Raw genomic sequence first — 20749 nt, forward strand, 5'->3', positions numbered from 1 at the left:
TGCACCACCACTTGCCTCTCCGTTTTAATTGCACTTTAGTCATTATAACTCACAACACATACACACTTACAACCTGATACACATAGGACCTTTGGGGCAGGCATGTTACTCAGAGGTTGATGAGATGGGCCGCTGAGGTGGCCCCACTCGGATCCTCGTCACTGTCTGTCTCCAAATTTTATTTGCACTTTAGACATGGAGGGTTTTGGGGGGCAGTGTGGGCAAGCGCTGACGACCAACAGTTGGCGCTTGTGGCATAACTGTCCCCTCAATTTTAACTGCACCCTATACACCTCATTCACTCACAAACATTAACACATAGACCTACAAGTTGGGGAGGAGGAGGGGTGGATGGGTCATCTTACACCCCGATTTCTTGCGTCTCGCCCGGGGTAGGGGTCGGGTGGTTCCTTGGGGACCGGGCTGGTGGCGTCCTGGGGTCGCTGTTGGCCCTGGGGTGGTTTCCACTTGCCCCGCCTTCAGAGGGTGGGTAGCTATGGATGAATGTGTGTCTTTGTGTATTTGTCACCGTCTCCGTGAGTATGGGTGGGTGAGTGAATGTGTATGTATGGCATATCTGTGTGTGGGTAAGTATGTATGGGCATGTATGAGTATCTGTGTATAAATGTGTACACGGGTGTCTGGGTGTGTTTGTATGTATGGCTGGACCTGGGTCTGGGCCTTGTGCCTTGCCTCCTGGCCACTCCTTGCTGGTTGCCTCCTCCCCCCTACCCCCCTGGGATGGGGGTGCCTCGGGGTTCCTGGGTGGGGCTGGGTGTTCTGGCGTGGGTGCTGGCCTGCCCCCCTTGGGGGTGCGGTGCGGGGCTGCGTTGGCTTCTTCGGCGTGGGGGGGGGCTCTGTGGAGGGTCGGGCGGTCCTTGGGTGCCGTGGGCCCGGGAGCCCTGCCGCCGGCCAGTGCAGGGGGCTGGCCGCTGGGGGGGGGCTGGCTTCTCATCGCCTTGGGTTCCCTGGAGCCCTCGCTCCTCGACTGGGGGGGCTCCGTCTGAGACCACCCTCTCCCGTCTGCTGGGGTAGATGTGCGGTTGTCTTTGGACTGAGTGGCCGGGGGTCTTCCTGGCTCTTGGTGGGCTGCTGGTGGCCTGGGGTTCCGGGGGCTTTCCGTACCTGCCTCTGGCTTCTGATGGGTGGAGCTGCAGCGTTTTGCCCTCATTGGTAAGTATGTTCCATGACACAGACACAAACATGACACAGACACAAACGCCCACTCAATCACAACTCAACAAAATTGTTGGTGTGCGTAACATGCTTTGTTAGTTTTGTTTTCACACACAAATTTATTTTTGCAAGTATTGATAGTATTTTTTTATATGTTAAAGTGATGAAGTATCTGATTAATAGACTTGTGCTCTTTCCCCTTTTTTTTTTTTTTGCTCCCTTTCTCTCTCCCTTTTTCTTCTCTTTATTTTCCTCTTCTTCAGCCTGTCAGCTCTGGCTGTTACATAGTATGTGGAAAAATAACTCAGATAAATAAAATAAAGGGTTAAAACATCAACAAGAAGAGCCTATTGAGAACCTATAGAGCTCATCTTGAAATAGCAAATATGTTTGGCACAACAACGCATTCAGATCACAGTTCTGCTTGCAAGATCTACCAGACATGACAGGCTTTAAAAAAAAAAAAAAAAAAAAAAAAAAAAAAGAGGCCTGTCATTTGGTTTCAGCTGTGATAATGACACCCAGGTGCTTATTCTAATGAGGTGTGAGTGTTTTTATTTATGATTTATTTCATGTTTGGTGAAATCAAATCAGGACATTTTTCAGCTAAAATTAAACGCCGCTGCCTTCACTGTTAAAAACTGTTAATACTGTAATTTGGCAGGCAGACTGAAGCATCCAGGAATCAAACCACCAACCTTAAGATTAGTAGATGACCTGCTCTACCACCTGAGACACAGCCACCACAACTTTTTGAGAGTTTAGGAATGTCATTATTTTTAGTTTCCTCGTGTGCATACTGCATATCATTAGTTGTATTTAAAGCAAACATGTCATCTGAAGGAAATGAGTTTTTATGAAGTTTCATGAGGTTCATGGTATATGTTTGTCTTTACTAAATGTATGTTTACCTCCCTGAGAAATTTGTTTGGAAAATAACATAACTGATGAAAAATACAGAAGCTTATAGTGTTTTGTGTCATCATGAACTTTGTATCCTGACTGTACACTGAAGAAGACTAAACAATGATAGAAATGGAGACTTCAAGGTCACCCTATTGTTGAATTTCTCTGTTTTTCACATTTCTTGTTTTGTATAATGATGTAACCAAGACTGATAAGCTGCGACTATATGACAACTGTAACTTGAATTAGAAAGCGCCAGTACTTCATGCCATCTCACACGAGTATGGTATGCAGTCTGACCCAGATTAATCTGTAAACTGTTTGACATGGCTTTATTAAATTTAATAATTGGACTCCTTATTCCGCTGTATTGTCTAATTTCTGTTTAATAAACGAACACGCCGGAACCTGGGGGGATAGGCAGGTTTTTCAGGTTCCTTCTGCCCGTTTGCTTCGACTTTCTTCCAGGGTCGTAGGGCGGCTGGAGCCTATCCCAGCAGCCAGGGCGAGAGGGGGGTGCACCTTGGACAGGTCACCAGTGTGTGACAGGGCTGAGAGAGACCCCACTAATGTTTTGGTATATTGGCTTTCTGGTCCAAAGGTAACCACAAGTTTTATGCAACTTTCATATTTGTGTGGTAAACATTTAGGCTAATCTTGCACAGAGACTGTAAGCAAAAAGAAATAAGTGAACATCCACAAACAGAATTAATTTTAGATGGCATATGATTGCCTTTTTTATTATTTTCAAATTTAGAGTATCCAATTAAAAAAAAAAAAAAAGAAACCCCCAACAATCCCCTGTGAGCAAGCACTCGGCGACAGTGGGGAGGAAAAACTCCCTTTAAGCAGGAAGAAACCTCCGGCAGAACCAGGCTCAGGGAGGGGCAGCTATCTGCCGAGGCTGGTTGGGGGGGGTGAAAGGAAAAGAATAAGGAGGGAGAGAGAAGAAGGGGATAGAGAGGATGGCTGGAGGAAAGAAAGGCACAGAGGAGAGGTCAAGGTCCAGGAGATGGATCGAAGGTGGTGGCAGACGAGGCGAGCTGTGTTTGAGCTGAAGCAGCAGAGGTCCTCCGGAGAAACTTGAAGCGCTTCTTCTTTTTGAGGCAGCGCTCGTGCAGCTCTTTGTGCTGCAGGATGATGGTGTGCAGATCACTGAGAGTTTCTGCATTCTCAGCTTCAGCTTTTGTACACCTCACCTCGAGTTCTTTAACTCTGTCATGCTTTTCTGCATGCCTTGCTTCCAGATGGTTGTATTTCCGCAGCTGTATTTTTTGTGCTTCCTGAGCATTTTTATACAGCTCTTCCAGTTCAGAATTTTTGCTCACCACAGCTTCCGTCCTGCTCTGCATCTCTGAACACATTTTCTCCAGATGGTCCTTGCACTGCTCCAGTGATTTGCATTTCTCCAGAAGTTCTCCGTTCTTCTTTTCAGATTCTCGGAGAACATCTTGCAGATTTTTCTGCGATTTGCCCAGTTGTTCGTTGTCTTTTAGCACTTGTGCATTTTTTCCCTCCATTTCATGGAGTTTGCACTGCATCTTCTTGTTCCTCTCTTCCATCTTGTGGAGCATCTCCCTGTGCTTTGCTTCTTTTTCTTTGAGGACATCTGCATTGCCTTGCTGGGCCTTGTGAAGCAGTCCTTGCAAGTTTTTATTCTGTTTATGCATGTCCTCCAATTTGGCCTGCACCACCCTGTGCTTCTTTTCAGCGTCTTCCAGTTTGGATTTGACCTCTGTGTGCTTCATCTTCAGTTCTTTCTTCTCTTTTAGGATTGTCACTTTTTTTCCCAATGCTTGATCAAGCATTTCCTGCAAGCTTTGGTTTCTTTCCTTCATTTCTTGCAGCTCTGTTTCCAGTTTTGTGCATTTTGCATGCTGTTGCTCCTGCTGTATAAGCACGTGCGTGTTCCTCATCACAGCTTCATTAAACTTTTCTCGCAAGCCTTCGTTTTCTTTCTTCATATCTCCGAGCTCGGATTGCAGCTCTGCGCGTACTGCATCCTGCTCTTCCTTCTCTTTCACCATGGCTCTATTTCTTTCCATGGCTTCATTCAACTTAACTTGCAAGTTTTCCTGTTTTCCCTCCGTGTCTTGGAGCTTAGATTGCAGCTCTTGGAGTTTTCTCTCCGCCACTTGGAGTTTGCTGCACATATCATCCACAAGAAGTTTCTCCTCCTGCACACGCTGATCTGATCCACTTCTGTGGGAATTAAGCTGATCATCACCGTTGAAGGGGTCGGCTTCAGTGTCAACTGAAACATCTTGCCGAAAAGCCCAGTAATCGGTGTCAGTTTCCGGGTCAAGTGGGATTTCAGGCAGATCCCCCCATTCAAGGGGGACTTCTGACTTTTCACCCCAGTCAAACAGGTCGCTTTCTCCTGAGAGTTGAGACATCGTGTTGATTGACTGACTGCTACGGATCGAAAACTTTCCAAATGCTCCTGAGTTGGTGCTGAAGTATTGAAGGCTGTGAACACGACTGCTGTGAAAACACTGAATTCTACTCTTTAAAGGCAAACCATCAAATACAGACAGATAGAATGTGATGTCATGATGTAATATAACAAATCTAAAGTCAACATTCCATATGCAAATTAGGTTGTCACATGACTTTAAAGATGTCATGTGACACAAGAAGATGGCCTTGTAAGGAACTGCAGCCAAATTGATATGATGTAAGGCATTTTTTAAATTCATTTTTTTACTTTATGGTTAACATTCTTTGAACTGCTTTGCAATTCTTTTTATTTATTTAACATTTGGCTTAAAGTGACTGAAAAGTAGAAATAATTTATACTTATAAAATAAATATTTATATTTATGTAAATATAATATAAATATAAATAATTCCACTCAGTGGCCTGTGTTCATTAAAACTTTCATTATATATTTATTAAAGCAGAACAAGCAGGTGGATTGCTGCTTTGCAGCTCAGCCACCTGATTCCATCCTCACAGAAAGGTTTATGATGCAGGAGGCGAGCAAACTCCGCTGGAAACACAAAATGAAACAAAAGTAAGCAAAAAGAAATGAACCAATGTCAGGAAACAGGTTTAGAAAAAACCTTTCCACATAATCTCGAGTCTGTATCATTTCCACAGTAACAGACTTCATATGACGGACGTTTTATAAGAAACGAGCTGAACGTCCAGTTAACTCCCGGCATGGTAACCTAGCAACAGCTTGCTTGATGGACTGATGATGGGAAAGAAGTGTGGATGGATTTGAAACTCTGGAGTCTGTTGGAGTGTTACAGAAGCTCACACACACTGAAGGTTACAACAGTTTGGTGACAGCTGCGTTATCTCGAGTTCAGAAAGACATTGGAGCCATTCAGATGGAGGATTCAGGAGTGGAGCCAATGATTTGACCTCAGCTTCATTAAGAAAGCACAACAGGAGCACACACACCACACACACTGGTTCCTCTCCTAAAGCTGCAGGAAAAACAGTGTTGGCAAAGCCATCAAATGCTCTCTCTTTCTAACATAATTATACCTGCGTAACAAGCCAGTGGAAAATATTTGTTTGGAGCTTTTGTATCAAGTTTCTGCTGCAGGTTAAGCATCAATTAAAGAATGACAAGCCACAAAGGGTGGCTTCATGCATACAGATAAACACCAAGTTTGGGGGCCAAACAAGTTTGGTGAAATATCACATCCTCACAGTCAGTTCCTCATTTATTTCTGACCTCATGTCTCCTTTGTTGCACTTTAATAAAATTTCTCTCTTTCTTGCTAACGATCTGATGGAATTGCAAACGTGTTGCTGCATCTGAAATCTGGTTCAGTCTCAAAAACACATCTTGGGGTGCAGGTTACTGAGAGATCCCAACAATGGACCACAGGGACCAGACTGTAGATCAGGGTTCTTCAACTCCAGGCCTCGAGAGCCGGTGTCCTGCAGGTTTTAGATGTGTCCCTGATCCAACACACCTGAGTCAAATGGCTGAATTACCTCCTCAGTATGCAGTCAAGTTCCTGCTAATGACTTCTATATTTGACTCAGGTGTGTTGAAGCAGAGACACATCTAAAACCTGCAGGACACCGGCTCTCGAGGCCTGGAGTTGAAGAACCCTGCTGTAGATGAAACCTCCTCCTTCCTCTTTAGTCAACAGGAAGTTTTTTCGTAGCTGTGGAACACGAATTTGTCATTTAGTCTTTCTTCTGAGCTGAAAGCAAGTCATAAGGAAACCATCATAGTGAGTGTTTGTCTCCATCTATTTTCTATGAAATGCAAAAGAAACTGAATCTAGAACAAATGACAAAAAGAACAAATAATGTAACAACATGTTGTTGTTGTGTTTTTGTGATTCAGAGAAAGTTGGATCGACTTTGAAATCAGGATCTTGAAGCCTCAGCACGATGAGCCGTCCACAGAGCTGCACCGAAGGTAAGAAGAAGAAGAAGAAGAAGAAGAAGAAACAGCCTTTATTGTCCCACAGAGGGGAAATTTGGGTGTAACAGCAGCCGCAGTTATTATAAATATAAATAAAGATATAATAATTCACACTATTAAGAAAAGAATATATATAAAATCAACAAACAATATTAACCTTAATACTACTAATAATAATAACACTATATACAATGTACAAGAAGATGAATGTGGAGGTAAAACAACAGGGAGGTGAAGAAGAGAGAGCTTCAGTCAGATCTGAGTGATCATCAGACACACGACCATCAGTCTGACCAAAACTGGGTTTCACTAAAGTGGAGACGTGAATACTGGAAACTACATTATCTGTACAGGACTTCAAATATATTGAGCCCACATTCACTGTTTAATGATATTAATTTATTTTAGAACATAAATCACTTTCAAGTGTTTAAAAATGATGCAAACGAAGACATCAAGTTAAAAAAGAGTGAACTGCCCATGAGGACGTGTCACATGTTAACATGTTTAAGAAGGCTGATACTCAGTGTGTGACGTTTCCTGTTGGTGTGAAACATCTTAACCACCATGTTCCTTTATTGGCACTAAACTACAACACAGTGTACTATAATAATAATACTTCATAGTATTTATTACATGCCTGTGTAGGGAGACCGGGGCACATTGGACCAGGGTTTTGATTTTTAGCCTCTAATCCAAAACCTGATTTTAAGAAGGCAATAAAAGTATTATGATCATAAATGCTGAGATGTTAGCTGGTATAAGATTCATGCTGGAAAATTCATGGGATCATATTAAAATTTAGAATTTTGAAAAAATGAAAACATTTATTTTTGTGGCACATTTTAGCACCAACCAAATGTCAGAAAAAGACAGATGTTATCATTATTTAACAGATAATTATTGATTTTTTCCATTTTGCTTTGAATTTATCTTTGACTCCAGGCCTCACACTCAGCTCATCAATGACAGATATAAGTATGATTTTTAAAAAGGTCCTCAACCGGTCATTCCTCTTAATGCTTTTCTGGATAATTATTATTTACTTCTGCTAATGTGGGTGAAACGATCGCGCTTATCATCTGACAGGGAGCTAAAGATGGAGACCCAAAAAAGAAATCTCTCCATGGCACAAAACAGAAAATGGAAGAGCCACCTTAAAATCCACCTTAAAAAAGCTTTTTAAGGTGGTTTAAAGACAGTCGGTAAGTTATGTAGAAGTCTTCTATTTTATAAGTCCGTGAATAAGTGAGATCTGCACACATGAACACAGTAAATGTTGGGAGGGTGCAGATGGTGCTGTATGTGTGTGTGTGTGTGTGTGTGTGTGTGTGTGTGTGTGTGTGTGTGTGTGTGCGGGGGGGGGGGGGGGGGGGGGGGGGGGGGTAAAAATGTGTCTGCATACACCTCAGAAAGTATACATCTGTATACCCCTGTATACACTATATACTGTACACTGTTCATCCAATAATGTGCCAGTTACTTGTACTTCCTGTCACTATGAATGTTTTGTCCTAAATTATCCAGTTTTAGTGTAAATGATCCATCTTCAGTTCAGTTTGTGTCTTTTTGCCGTGTTTTCATTTTTTATGCAGAAATCAGATCTTTTTCTTTTCTTTGTGATTTTCTTAAAACTGATTAAAGCTTCTGATCGTAATCATGAGCTGATTTTGTTTTTTCACTGCTGTGGATTTGTTTTGTACATCATGCAGGGGCGTGTTTTTATTATCTGGTGATATTTCAGTATCCAGTAAAGGTTGGTGAGCGGGGGCCGAGCTGAGGTGAGGTGAGACGTGACAACAGGAAATGAGTCATCAGGCTGGCGGAGCTCAGTGCACTACAGTACACTGTAACCTGACTCTGCAGACATTCACACATTAAAGTTATGAGTCTCGCTCTGATAAAAGGCAGAGGGCTTTTCCCTGAAGCCACAGAGGAGTCCTTAAATGTTCCCTGAGTTTATTTATTCCTGATTGGCTGTGAAAAGTAAATAAACTGCACTGAGGTCATCCACACTGCATGTCTCACAGATTTACAAGTTGCCATGTGGCTTAAATATTATTTACACCGATCAGCCACAACATTAAAATCACTAGTTGTTTGCATGCTGCTAAATCAGCTCTGAGCTGATGGAGAGCTTTGAGGGCCGCTCCCCTGAGACGATGAGGCTCATAAAATCTCTGACTTCCTTCAGACTTCATAAGCATGCCTTTGCGTTCCTCTGTCTTAATGAGGGTTGGGGGTCTTTGTAGCCGGGTGGTGCATTACCAGCACATTACTGCATTGTGATTACTCAGTACTGTGGAAAAGTCTTCATGCCTGATAGTGTTCCACTGTGTTTTTCTATCCAGGTATGCTTTTTAAAATCTGACGACACTTTCCTGCATTCATTTTCCATCAATTCTGACAAGATCTCAAACACCACTGGCTGAACTGCAAAAATGCATAATGTAGGTTTACTGTCAACAGAACTGGTTCTTTAATTAAAGAACGTTCTGAAAGAACCCTCACAGATAATGTAATGAACAAATTATTCACTTTTTAATGATCATTGTTACCAAGGTGACATTTTTAGTAAAAGCTGCTTGACCTCCTCATCTGTAATCCTCTTCATATATTTTTCTTCTTGAATTTTGTCATATTGATGATATATGTATAAATGTTCCAACAAATGTGGAACATTGTTATTTAAGTCTACCATCTTCCTGCACAGGGTTGGACATATGGTAATGATCATTGAGACAAATTGATGAATTGATTTGCCAAACTGGTTTCTTGTACAACAGATTAATGGGACAGGAGTGCAGAGGCTTCAGAGCCTGTAAACTGTACACAAATAAGGCTTAAAACAGCTCTTATGTCACTGCTACAGTGTAACTTGGTTTAGCAATAACCTGAACTATCCATCAAAGTGACCAATCACATTAGGCTCCGCCCAAACAGTCAAAAGTCAGCTGATGGGTTCTTGAATTTAAACATGAATGATGAATACCTGCGTCTGTGAAATGAAATTATTTGCTCGGGTTATGCTTTTGACATAAACATAATTCCATATGTCTGAATCATTGCTTCCACAGGAGCAGGGAACTTAATAGCTCCTGCTGTAACTGCTGCTGTTCCCTTGTGTCTAATATTCCTCTTTGTCTTCCTGAGTGAAGAAGAAATGCTCAGTGATCATGGGAAGTCCCCCAGCAGCCTGAACCTATAGCAACAGAACTGATTAAGTCTTGTTGTAAAAGTAGAGAGGGTGTCTGTCTCACAAACTGGGAGGAAAAAGTCACTTTATAGATGCAATAATATACCTGCAGCTGCAATATAACAAAATATAGTTCAAAAGAAGGGGTGGCACTGTTAATAAATGGCACCTCAGCTGCATTTATTAACAGCATTTTTTTGGATGGCACAGACATCAAAAAACAATGTAAAAATAATTCCATCTCTCTGTCAGTCAGACTCTCCTCCTGATTAATAATGAGAACGTCTCAGCCTTGAAGTCCATCACTTCAGCACAGAAAGACAACACAAAGGAGCAGAAAGATGACCAAGTTAATCTAAAATCACAGCCAATGAAAGCCAAGGTGGAAGCATCACCTTTCTCACCAGTGAGTTATTTCACTCTTTGCTAAATATAGTTTCCTGGTACTGCAGTGGTGCAGTTCTTCAAATAAGCTTACTCAACAGCTCTCTGCTGTCATGGTTAAAACCAATAAAAGTACACCGTCTGTCTTTCTAAGGTTTTATATATCACTCTCTCACATTGTGGTGGAGGAATCTTGGCCCACTCTGATCAAATCATCACCCCTCCACCACTGTACCACCGGCTGATATGAGGTATTTGTGCTGATGTGTTGTGTTTGGTTTTTATCAAAAGTGCTGCTGAGCATTAAGACCAAACATCTCCACTTTCACACTGAACACGCGGAGACCTGAGATTTAGTTCTTTTTTTTTTTTTTCTCTAAGCATTGCATGGTATGGCCTTGGGGTGAATTTGCTGGGATGTCCACTCATGGGAAGACTGGGAAGTGTCTTAATTGCTTTCCACTTGTAAATAATCTTTCTCACTGCAGGATGATGGATGTCACATTGTTTGGAAACACCCTTATATCCCTTCCCAGATTGATGGGCAGTTCTTTAAGATCCTTGCTGATCACCCTCCTCCTCAGCATTGTGTTAACACACACCTGATTACTCCAGAGTCACTTGCTGGTGACCAGTTAATCTCATGCATTTGATTCTGGATGCTACTCAGCCTCTTAATTCCTATGGAAGCAGTAAAGGGTGTCATTTTTATTTTTTCACAGTTTCTGCATTTGCATGTCATTATTTGGCTAAATAAATAATGACATGGTGTAATGTCATGTATTGTACTTCAGCTGATGTTTTATTTACTTAGTTTTAAGACTCGGTATGGATTGCATTAATTTTTTTAATTATTTTTTTAATCTAAAGTAGGTGTGTGTTGTTTTTACCATAAGTGTAGCTGTATTTCTCTCTAAATGCATCAGAGGGATGTTGTTAAGCACCTCCATAAACCTGGACACAAGCGCCGAGCACGGTGGTAAGGTTTAATCAGTCTTTATTAATAACAAGTAGTCTTTATTAATAACAAGTAGTCTTTATTAATAACAAGTAGTCTTTAGCCACAGAAAAAGCAGCTGAGGCTGGATTTCCACACACTGCTCTGTGTGAGTGTCTCTGTGGTTCAGGGGAGCTGGAGAAAAGGAGAAAAAGAGTCAGTCAGGGTGGAAAAAACAGACTGTGGAGCCGCAGATAGAGGCACGGCCACGGAGCCTAATCCCCCCTCCTGCCGGCAGGGAGGCAGGGACGTGACAGAAATGTATGTTTTTAATTGTAGTTTTATATTTTTATTCATTTTGTTCATGTTGTATTTTCCATTAAAAAAGAAAATTGTGGTTTAAAAGTATTTTTCATGTTATGTTGTGTTAAAAAGGACCTTAAGTGTTGTGTTACTTCATCTTCTTGCTCTCTGTATAATTTTGTTGGTGCTGCTTATGACTGAAATCTATTATTGAAAGCTTGAATATAAGTAAAAGATTTTTTTTGATTTTCAACACAATATGAGAAAGGCATTCACCACCAGTACATTATTTTAATCACTTCAAAGTATAACAATCAACACCAATTTGTTTCAACGTCAGTGTTTACTTACATTTAGATCAACATTTGTTTTGGTCTGGCCATTATTATTTATACGTTTTATCAGGTATATCTCAATAATTTGATTCCCATCTTCTGCCTGCAGTTTGCAAAGTAAAGCAAATCTTTAGAGAAAATCTCCTTTGTAAGTAAAATTATTTATTAACGTGTCTGATTCCTGGATACACTGTTTACCTGCTTTATTGTCTCTGAAGTCACACAGAGAAATAAGATGAGCAGCTATGAGTTTAACTGCAGAGGATCCATCCATGTTCTTCCATTTATCTAATTCAGTTCAGGATTGATTATAATATAGAAGAAAAATGTTTTGAATACCTTTTGAATACCTGCAAAAACACGTGGCACCAGGACACCTTAGACATCAGATCAATAATTAACCCCACCCCCCGGAGGGGAAACAGGGTAGTCATTGATTCCTCACCTGATTACATTTTTGCCATAATTGGGTTAGGGTAAAAAAAAAATATCTATGTTTGTCCTTCTGATGATGACAGACGTGCCGGCATGTGAAAAAGTATTTTCCCCCTTCATCGCTTCTTTTTTTTTTTTTGAGCTTCTCACATGAACTGAAGACGTTCTCCTTCAGGATTTTAGAGAGCAGAATTTATGGTTCCATCAATTATCCTTTGTGCTACGTCATGAATTTAATTAAATGTAAATCTAAATATCAAAGTTGTAATGAGCAATTTTTTTAAATGAAATCTTCAATATTAAATTAGAGCAGCAGTCATGTTGACTGACATTTCTTCAAAGATAGCTCTTTTTGTTTAATGCCTTTTTGCCAGACTCCTCTCTCCTCATGTTCCTTCCTTACCTCCTTCACTAGCATTTTTGATGGGCAGGACTAAGACGCAAGGAGAGGATGCAAGGAGAGGAATTGAGGATGTACAAAATCAAGTGATGGTGATAGTCAAAAAAAAAAAAGACCTACCTTTATCATTTTACTGTGACCTTGATGGAAAACACCAAGAAGTCAAAGAAAAGCTGTGAGGGGAAATTTATGAGGATTAAGGAAAAGAATGAGGGTACGCAGAAAATCTGACTACACATATTCATATCCTAAATATTGTGACACAGCATGATGACGTGGGTCTGCTGTGGTCAAACTACCATATCTGCACGTGGACTACAACCCCTGGCTTCATGAAGGCTTTTTGTGTTCATGTTCAGGTCACTGAAAAGGGGAGAAGATGGTCCTCTGAGAATCACTGACCAATCACAGAGTGATTCAGCCCAGCATCACTTCAGTTTAGTTTTTCTTGGAAACTGATGTTCACAACATAAAATAAAGACATTTAAGCTCTTTTGAAAAAGACACCTTAACGAAGGGTTAGAGTCTTTAAATAAGGGCTTGTTTTCAAACCTTTTGTTGAAGAGGACCTTAACTGGTACTTCTTCACCTTACTGCTCCATTAATGAAAAATCCATTGTGAAAAAAGCAGTTTTGGTTCCAAACATAAAATGTGTTTTTATTTTTCTCTCTGCGGTCTCTGGTGTTTCAGTGCCCTCTAGTGGTGAAACGTTAGCATTGCTGCTTCAGTCCTGAGCGCTCACTCCACTGTCTGCATCCATCGTTCCATCCATGCTCTTAGCCGCTGACCCCATTCATGGCCACGGGTGCTTTGAAGAATCATTTCACACAAATTAAAGAAGTAAAAAGCACATGCTGAGAATAACACCATCATTATTTTCCAGTGCACACCACTGTAGTTAATCACAGTGGATTAATAGTAGTTTTTAGGATCTTGATATCTTTGATGTTATGATGATCATCCTTTGGAGAAAGTACATCAGTTCAGTGTTCAGCTTCACATTCATGTTTTTGTTAGCTGTAAAGCTAAACAGCTCAAATGAATGTCGTGGTGCAGACTGTGTTTGTGTGTGTGTGTGTGTGTGTGTGTGTGTGTGTGTGGGGGTGTGTGTGTGTGTGTGTGTGGTCAGAGGTTTACCTCTAACAGACCACACAGCTCATCATTCACTCTGCTCTCTTCAAATCATTATATCAAGAAGTACGACCATCAACACAACCTAATTTTACCTTCAGTGTTTTCTTGTGTTTGGCTCAGTGTGCACATTAATGCTGTGAACAGGAAGGAAGCTGGTGTATTTAAGCAGTTAGATTTCCGTCTTGTGCCTGCAGACCACAGCAGAGAGACATCTTTAGACAATGACCTTCAGCTTTGTAAGTAGAATTGTTTATTGATGCGTCTGATTCCTGGATACGTTATTTATCTGCTCACATGTTTTATTGTCTCTGAAGTCACGCAGACAGATGAGAGGAGCAGCTATGATTTTAACTGCAGCAGTGAGAGGATTTGCCGTCATCCTTCTCTCTGTGTCAGGTACTGTTTGTCTACATTTACATTCACTGTTTGAAAAGAGGAATGTAGCAAAGGAAAGTTGAACTAAGCCTCTAAAATCAGGCTGAAAATCAGAGTTGAGTCTATATAGTGAACAAAGTTTCTATACTTGCTTTTTCTAAGGATGATTGCATCATCACACACACACACACACACACACACACACACACACACACACACACACACACACACACACGCAAACACACACACGCAAACACACACACACACACAGTTGTCAGTAGCTCATTGTTATCTACTCTTTATAGAGTATCTGGTGTAAACAGTTTCTCTTTAAGTCTGTTCTGCTTTTCTTTGGGTTTCACAGCTACAGTGTGAACAGAGAGACGAGTGCATCAAACAATTTTCTTTCACAGTAACTGAACTGAACAATAACTGAACAAACACTTTTTGTGTGAGACTGAAGACTAAACAAAGTCAAAAAGCTGGAGCAAACTAACGACAGAAGAGTGTAAATGTCTATTTTTCAATATTTCAGTGAAAATAACCAAATTTTCATTCTTTAAAACACACACTTACATGTGTGACAGAGAGACAGGAAGTTGAGACACAGATCAGTGGAAGTTCCTCAAGTACAAATAGAAAAGATAATGAGTCAGGAAGTTATTACAAATTCATAAACAGGCAACGACTGAACGTAGTGAATCTGCAGAGGAACTAATGAGGTGTGAGAATGGAGCCTTCTGATTGGTTGGAAAGCAGGACAGGTGGATGAGGACAGGTGGATGACATCATGACACAAAGCAGAAACATCCTGATATTTCATACATCAGGTTAATGATACACAGCTTCAGCATTTCTTACAGTGACTGCAGATAACTGATCCTGTCATTGGGGAGTTTGAGCATCGTTCACTTTGACCTTTGAACTCGTTGCTAACTGAAGGTCTTTAATAGTGATTGTGGTTTCTGCTGTGCTCTGTGTTACAGTGGTACAGGGTCAGAATGGCTGGAGAGTGACTTACACTTCTACTCAGATCTGTGCTGTAAAAGGATCAACAGTAGAAATACGCTGCAGCTACACATATCCATACAGTACATATTATCAAGTTCAACAGAAATTGTGGTTTACTAAAGGCACTAACAAAGAACCTGTGGATCTAAAATCAGACTCAGACTATAAAGGACGAGTGGAGTATCGTTGTTCTGGGCAGAGCTGCACTGTGAGAATCACAGACCTGAGAGAGAGCGACTCAGCTGAGTACAAGTTCAGATTCATAACAAACCACCCAGATGGTGGATATACTGGTTCACCTGGAGTCACTTTGACTGTCACAGGTAACATTTTATTTAAATGAATGATTTGGTTCCAGGTCTAATCTGCATGTACTTTAAGAACATAAACTGTGTTTCTGTTGTTTCCACATGTATGCAGCTCTCCAGGTGCAGGTAATCACATCACAGCACCTACAGGGTTATACCCAGGTACAGCTGAGATGTCACAGCAGCTGTTTGCCTGATCATCCTTCCTATGTCTGGATCAGGAATGGGCGAAACACTTTGAGTCAAACATCTTCTTCTATCCAGTCTTCATTTGATCCTGCAGACTTCATTTCCTGTGCTTTAAAAGGACACGAGTCGTTTCCCTCTCCATCAGTGTGTGAGTTTACTCAACAGCCTTCACAAACACTCCACCATCTGCAGCCTGAACATACGACCCTGTATGTTAACTACATGGAACTCTGAGTGTCTTGTTGATTGAAAGTGCTGCTGTTTGAAAAAGAGGAAGTTTCATTGATATTTGGCTCTGAGATATTCAGAGCAGTTCAGCTCATCCACCAGCACAGCATCCACAGCATTGGATGGTTTGTAGTTGGTGATGTTTTGGACCTCCAGCCACACCTGCCTCCAGGTGTTCCTGTGGAGGTGGTCCTCTATTTTATTGTTGTAATTCCACTTGGCCTGTACTCACCATCATCAGTGGGAGCAAACATTTACTGAAAAACGCTGTAGACGAATTCCCAAATATGAGCAACTAAATCCAACTTTACTTTTTTCCAACAATGAAGTGAAATGATTTTGAATCTAGTCTAGAAAGTAACATAGTTCTTTATGTGGATCTGACTCAGCTTACCAACATGACCAATAATTAGTGGTTTTTAAACATGAAATTACACAATTAAACATGGAGAACATACTGTGTCAGGTAAGATCTACTGTATGCAGCATCACTTAAATTCATTTTTCAGAAAGGTGACATTAAAGACCCCCTCTCATCATCATTGGTCAGTCAAAGGCATTTCTAAAGTATTTCCAGCATATCCCAAACATATTCTTATTTTATGAAATTCCTACAGTTTAGGATCAAACACATTAGAAGAATCTTCTTTCAGAACCTGCAGTTTGAGAAATGAATTATAAAACTATGATGGAAATTGTGAAGAAAACCTTTTGGCAGTGTCTGATTTGTAAAGCAGCAGGAAATGAAGCTCCACTTTGTGTTTCCATAAATTCTTGTACATTTAAACATCAGCTCCATCTGATCCTCCCACTCTGGACAGTATTACTGTACAGCTGTGAATAAGCTGGGAACCCAAACATCTGCATCCATCTTTATTGATGTGAAATGTGAGTGGAACTAATTTTGTAGAGTTCTTTTTTTCTGGATTATGCAACCTCAATTATCATGAAAGTTAGACCATGTTTTTTTTATATAGCATCAGCCATCTTCTATGCAGCAGTATGTTGGAGCAGCAGCTTGTCTACAGCTGAGAGGAAGAAGATAGACAAGCTCATCAGGAAAGCCAGCTCTGTCCTAGGATGTCCTCTCGACTCAGTGCAGGTGGTGGGAGACAGAAGGACTCTGACCAAAATAACATCACTGATGGACAAGGTCTCCCATCCCATGCATGAAGCTGTTGCTGAGCTGGAGAGCTCCTTCAGTGACAGACTGCTGCATCCTAAATGCACAAAGGAGCGTTACCGCAGATCCTTCCTCCCAGCATCTGTAAGACTTTATAACCATCACTGCTCCCAACAAAAACCACAATAGCCTACACAATGTAGGATAATATATAATATACTGTAAATAGTCCGGCCTGTTAAGGTTCAACACACAGGCACATCATGTACATTGTATATAGTGTTATTATTAGTATTATTAAGGTTAATCTTGTTTATTGATTTTATATATATATATATATATATATATATATATATATATATATATATATATATATATATATATATATGAGTTTTACTGTACAGCTGAGAATAAGCTTGGCAGGAGAACATCTGAATCCATCTCTGTTGATGTGACGTGTGAGTAAATCCTCTTTAATAACACTGAATTGGCTTGAACACATATGGACCCCACTGTCCTGCTCATTTATATCATTAGGTCATTTTGACCCTACTGTCACAGCCTACTGCCACAAACTTGGGTTTTCTGATGACGTATGACGTATCCTCCAAATCACTGAATTTCCTTCTCTGTTTCTCAGAGGCAGAAGTCACGAAACAGAAGAGTCGTCATGTGGATTGTACGCCACAGTCAACAAAACCTGATGAACATGACAGGCAGCTGATGGAGGGATATTTGACTTTTGTTTTAAATGTAAAGCTCAGCTAAAGTTATGTTGCTTCTAAAAATAGGTGCCATATTGTTATATTGCTACATATTTAGAAAATTATTACTGTTACTGTGCTGTGAAAAGTATTTCTCACCTTCCTGATTTTTTTTTTCATATTTGTCACACTTACATGTTTGAGATCAAACTAATTCTAATATTACACAGAGATAACCCAGATAACCTGCCAGAGCTGCTGAATCATTTTAATAGAACCTGTCTGACAAAGTGAAGCAGGCTGAAAGATCCAACAAAGCAAACAGATGGAAACAATCCTCAAGACTTTTGGGAAAATAATCTGCAGGCTCAGGAGAAAAAGTGACCTTTTTGAAACCTGACGTAAAAATAACAGCATTTCATAAAAAGAGCATCACACCAACAGTCAAACATGGTGGTGGTAGTGTGATGGTCTTAGGCTGCTCTGCTGCTTCTAGACTTGGACAACTTGTCATAATTCATGGAAACATGAATTCTGCTCTCTACCAGAAAAGCCTGAAGGACAATCAGTTTGTGCCCTGAAGCTCAGCTGCACTTGGGTTATGCAACTGTCAGGGATGGCTGTGTGGCAGGATTGGACCCCAATGCTGCTCTCATGAGACAGGACTAAACTCAAAACTCTGCTTTATTTAGCTTCTTAAATCAGGGAAACCAAACAAACTGAACACTGGGCTGGTCAGGAGAAACAGGAGGACACAGCACAGGAACCTACAACACGACAAAGGACCAGAGAAAACACAGACAATAAACACACACAGGGATAATTAAACGAGGAACACAAGAGTACACGGCTGAAACCAATTAGGAACACAAGACAGAGGAAGCAAAACAGCTCATGAAACACGAGGAAGTCACAACACAGAAATAACACAAACAGCCAAGAACTGAAAGTAGATCCGTAAAAGTAAGAAGGTCTGAAAAACTGTACCTACAAAAAGACATCAAGAAAAGACTGAACAGGGATATATATATATATATATATATATATATATATATATATATATATATATATATATATATATATATATATATATATATATATATAATCTCCTCATATCCTCATTCCTCCGTCTAGCCCAGAAATCAATCTCAGTGTTCATTTGAATCCAGAAGTTGTTTTAGTTATTTAAGACAACTTTCTGGTCTTTACTGTTTGTAAGACAAAAAAAATATATAGGTTCATGTCTTGCTGCATTGTGCTACGTAGGGAATATAATTAAATCTAAACCTAGAGATTGTGCAATGTTTTGTTCTTATGAAATCTACCGTATTTTGCAGACCGTAAGGCGCACTGCCAATTTTTGAGAAAATTATTAAATTAGAGCAGCAGACTGTATCAAAACAATGGACAGACATGGAGCCACATGTCAACATTCCTACTGACATGGATGGAGTCTTTAGCTCCTGGATATTTGTGGAGTCATTTCACACAAACGTCCAAACAAAGCTGAGTTTCTGACCAGAGTCGTTGTCCTGCATCTCCTGTGTGAGTTTGTCAGTTTGTGTTTTCTTGCTTCATCTCACTGAGCTGTTTGTTTCACTTTACTGTCATGTTTTGTTTTTCCAGATCCATACAATCAATACAGTAATTTCTTCTTTTTTTTAAAATTCCTCTCACCTTGGTGTTTTTTATCTGGATTGATTTTTTTTTTTTAAAAGAATGCAACAATAAGGTGCCAAAAACAACAATGACAATTTTTTACATGGGTGTTTGTGTTTCTTGGAGATTGTATCCTGATATATGCTCAGAGCTGTAACAATGCTCTGCCACTGGAAACTTTTGTCCTCTGTTTGAGCTTTAAAAGAAAACATTTACTCAACCCTGTTATTAAAAATAACTGCATCTTCTAATACTTGAATTCTTGTTAAATTCCTGGTGATGAAAGAACTGGAAAGGGACTCAAAAACTAACTAACAATTTAAACTAATCATGACATGTGTAGTTAGTACCAATCAGTGTCAGTCAGTGCATGAGTGCAATGTTGTCAAGTGCAAGAAACCAAACCAAAATCCAAGTGTGGTCAGACACACTGCTCCCCCTCTTTGCTCCAGCTTCTTTTTCTCCCTCAGTTGGTGAGCAATTAGTGCTGCGGTCAAGTTTCCCTGTTTCTAAGTTTTAAATTGTATGTCTCTTAATAACTTATTTCTGTGTATTTATTCAAACCTCTGCAGTCTTTCATTCAAATTGTGTACATACCTTCTAATTCTATATTTCCTGGGGGAAAAATTCCCTTTGGTGGCGCTGTTGCAACTGATTAAGATAACCCTTGACTGCATCATCACACAAGGACGTGTCTCAGGGAGAAGAGCCACACATCAAATGAGCTGTGAGCACTTCTATAGAGCACTGGCACATGTTGGGCCCAGGTGTTGCCAGTGTCACTGATTGGAGACCTACTACACAAACAGACCAAAAGGAGGGCAGGGCAGAGCGGGTCGTCACACTACACAAGAAACAAAACATTTAAAAGTTTTGATCAAATGTGGTCATGCAGAGAAAACTCAAATGTACATAAAAGCAGGAAAGTTACGACTAAATGTGAGCCGTCTGTTGGCTAATATGAACTTTGAAAGAGAGAACAATCAGGCCGATCACAGAGGGAGGAAATAAAACAGCCAGAAGACATGAAGTGAAACTCAACTTCAAAGTAAAACAGGAAATGAGCAACAGATAACTGACACTGCAGACTGACCGAAGCATGATAACAGACAGTATAGTACAGAGGGAACATGAATGAGACAGAGTGAACTCAGACAGGGAGAACAACATTTACAAAACCAGCAACCAAAAACGCTCCTTTGTTTTGCTGATGTTGAGCAGCAGGTTGTTCTTTGTGCACCAGATCAATGAGACAAAGATTAAACATTGCTGCTCTTTAAAAATGAACCCAAACGGGTGCACAGAGCTGTTCCTGTTTCCATTTCCTCTTTTCTCTCTACAAGACGAATGACAGATGAGACGAGTCAAATGAAGTAGTTCTCATTCTCCTCTCTAACTTTTCTGGCTGACCACACATGCAAATGATGAGGAGGAAGGGAGGGTGTTTAAAAAAAATCTTCACTTCTGTATTTTGCATAATTACTTGAGAAGATGTGAGAATGACCTTCTGCATTACAGATTAAAGTGCTGTCAGTGTTTGTTATC

At 40.4% G+C, this 20749-nt stretch overlaps 1 pseudogene; it reads left to right on the forward strand.

Moving 5' to 3' along the window:
• The window catches only part of LOC115772139 (hemicentin-1-like), a 64740-nt pseudogene extending 47107 nt beyond the window's left edge, over nt 1-17633 (forward strand).
• The last annotated feature ends 3116 nt before the right edge of the window (nt 17634-20749 follow it).

This window comes from Archocentrus centrarchus, chromosome 1 (assembly GCF_007364275.1).
Source record: "Archocentrus centrarchus isolate MPI-CPG fArcCen1 chromosome 1, fArcCen1, whole genome shotgun sequence".
Classification (NCBI taxonomy): domain Eukaryota; kingdom Metazoa; phylum Chordata; class Actinopteri; order Cichliformes; family Cichlidae; genus Archocentrus; species Archocentrus centrarchus.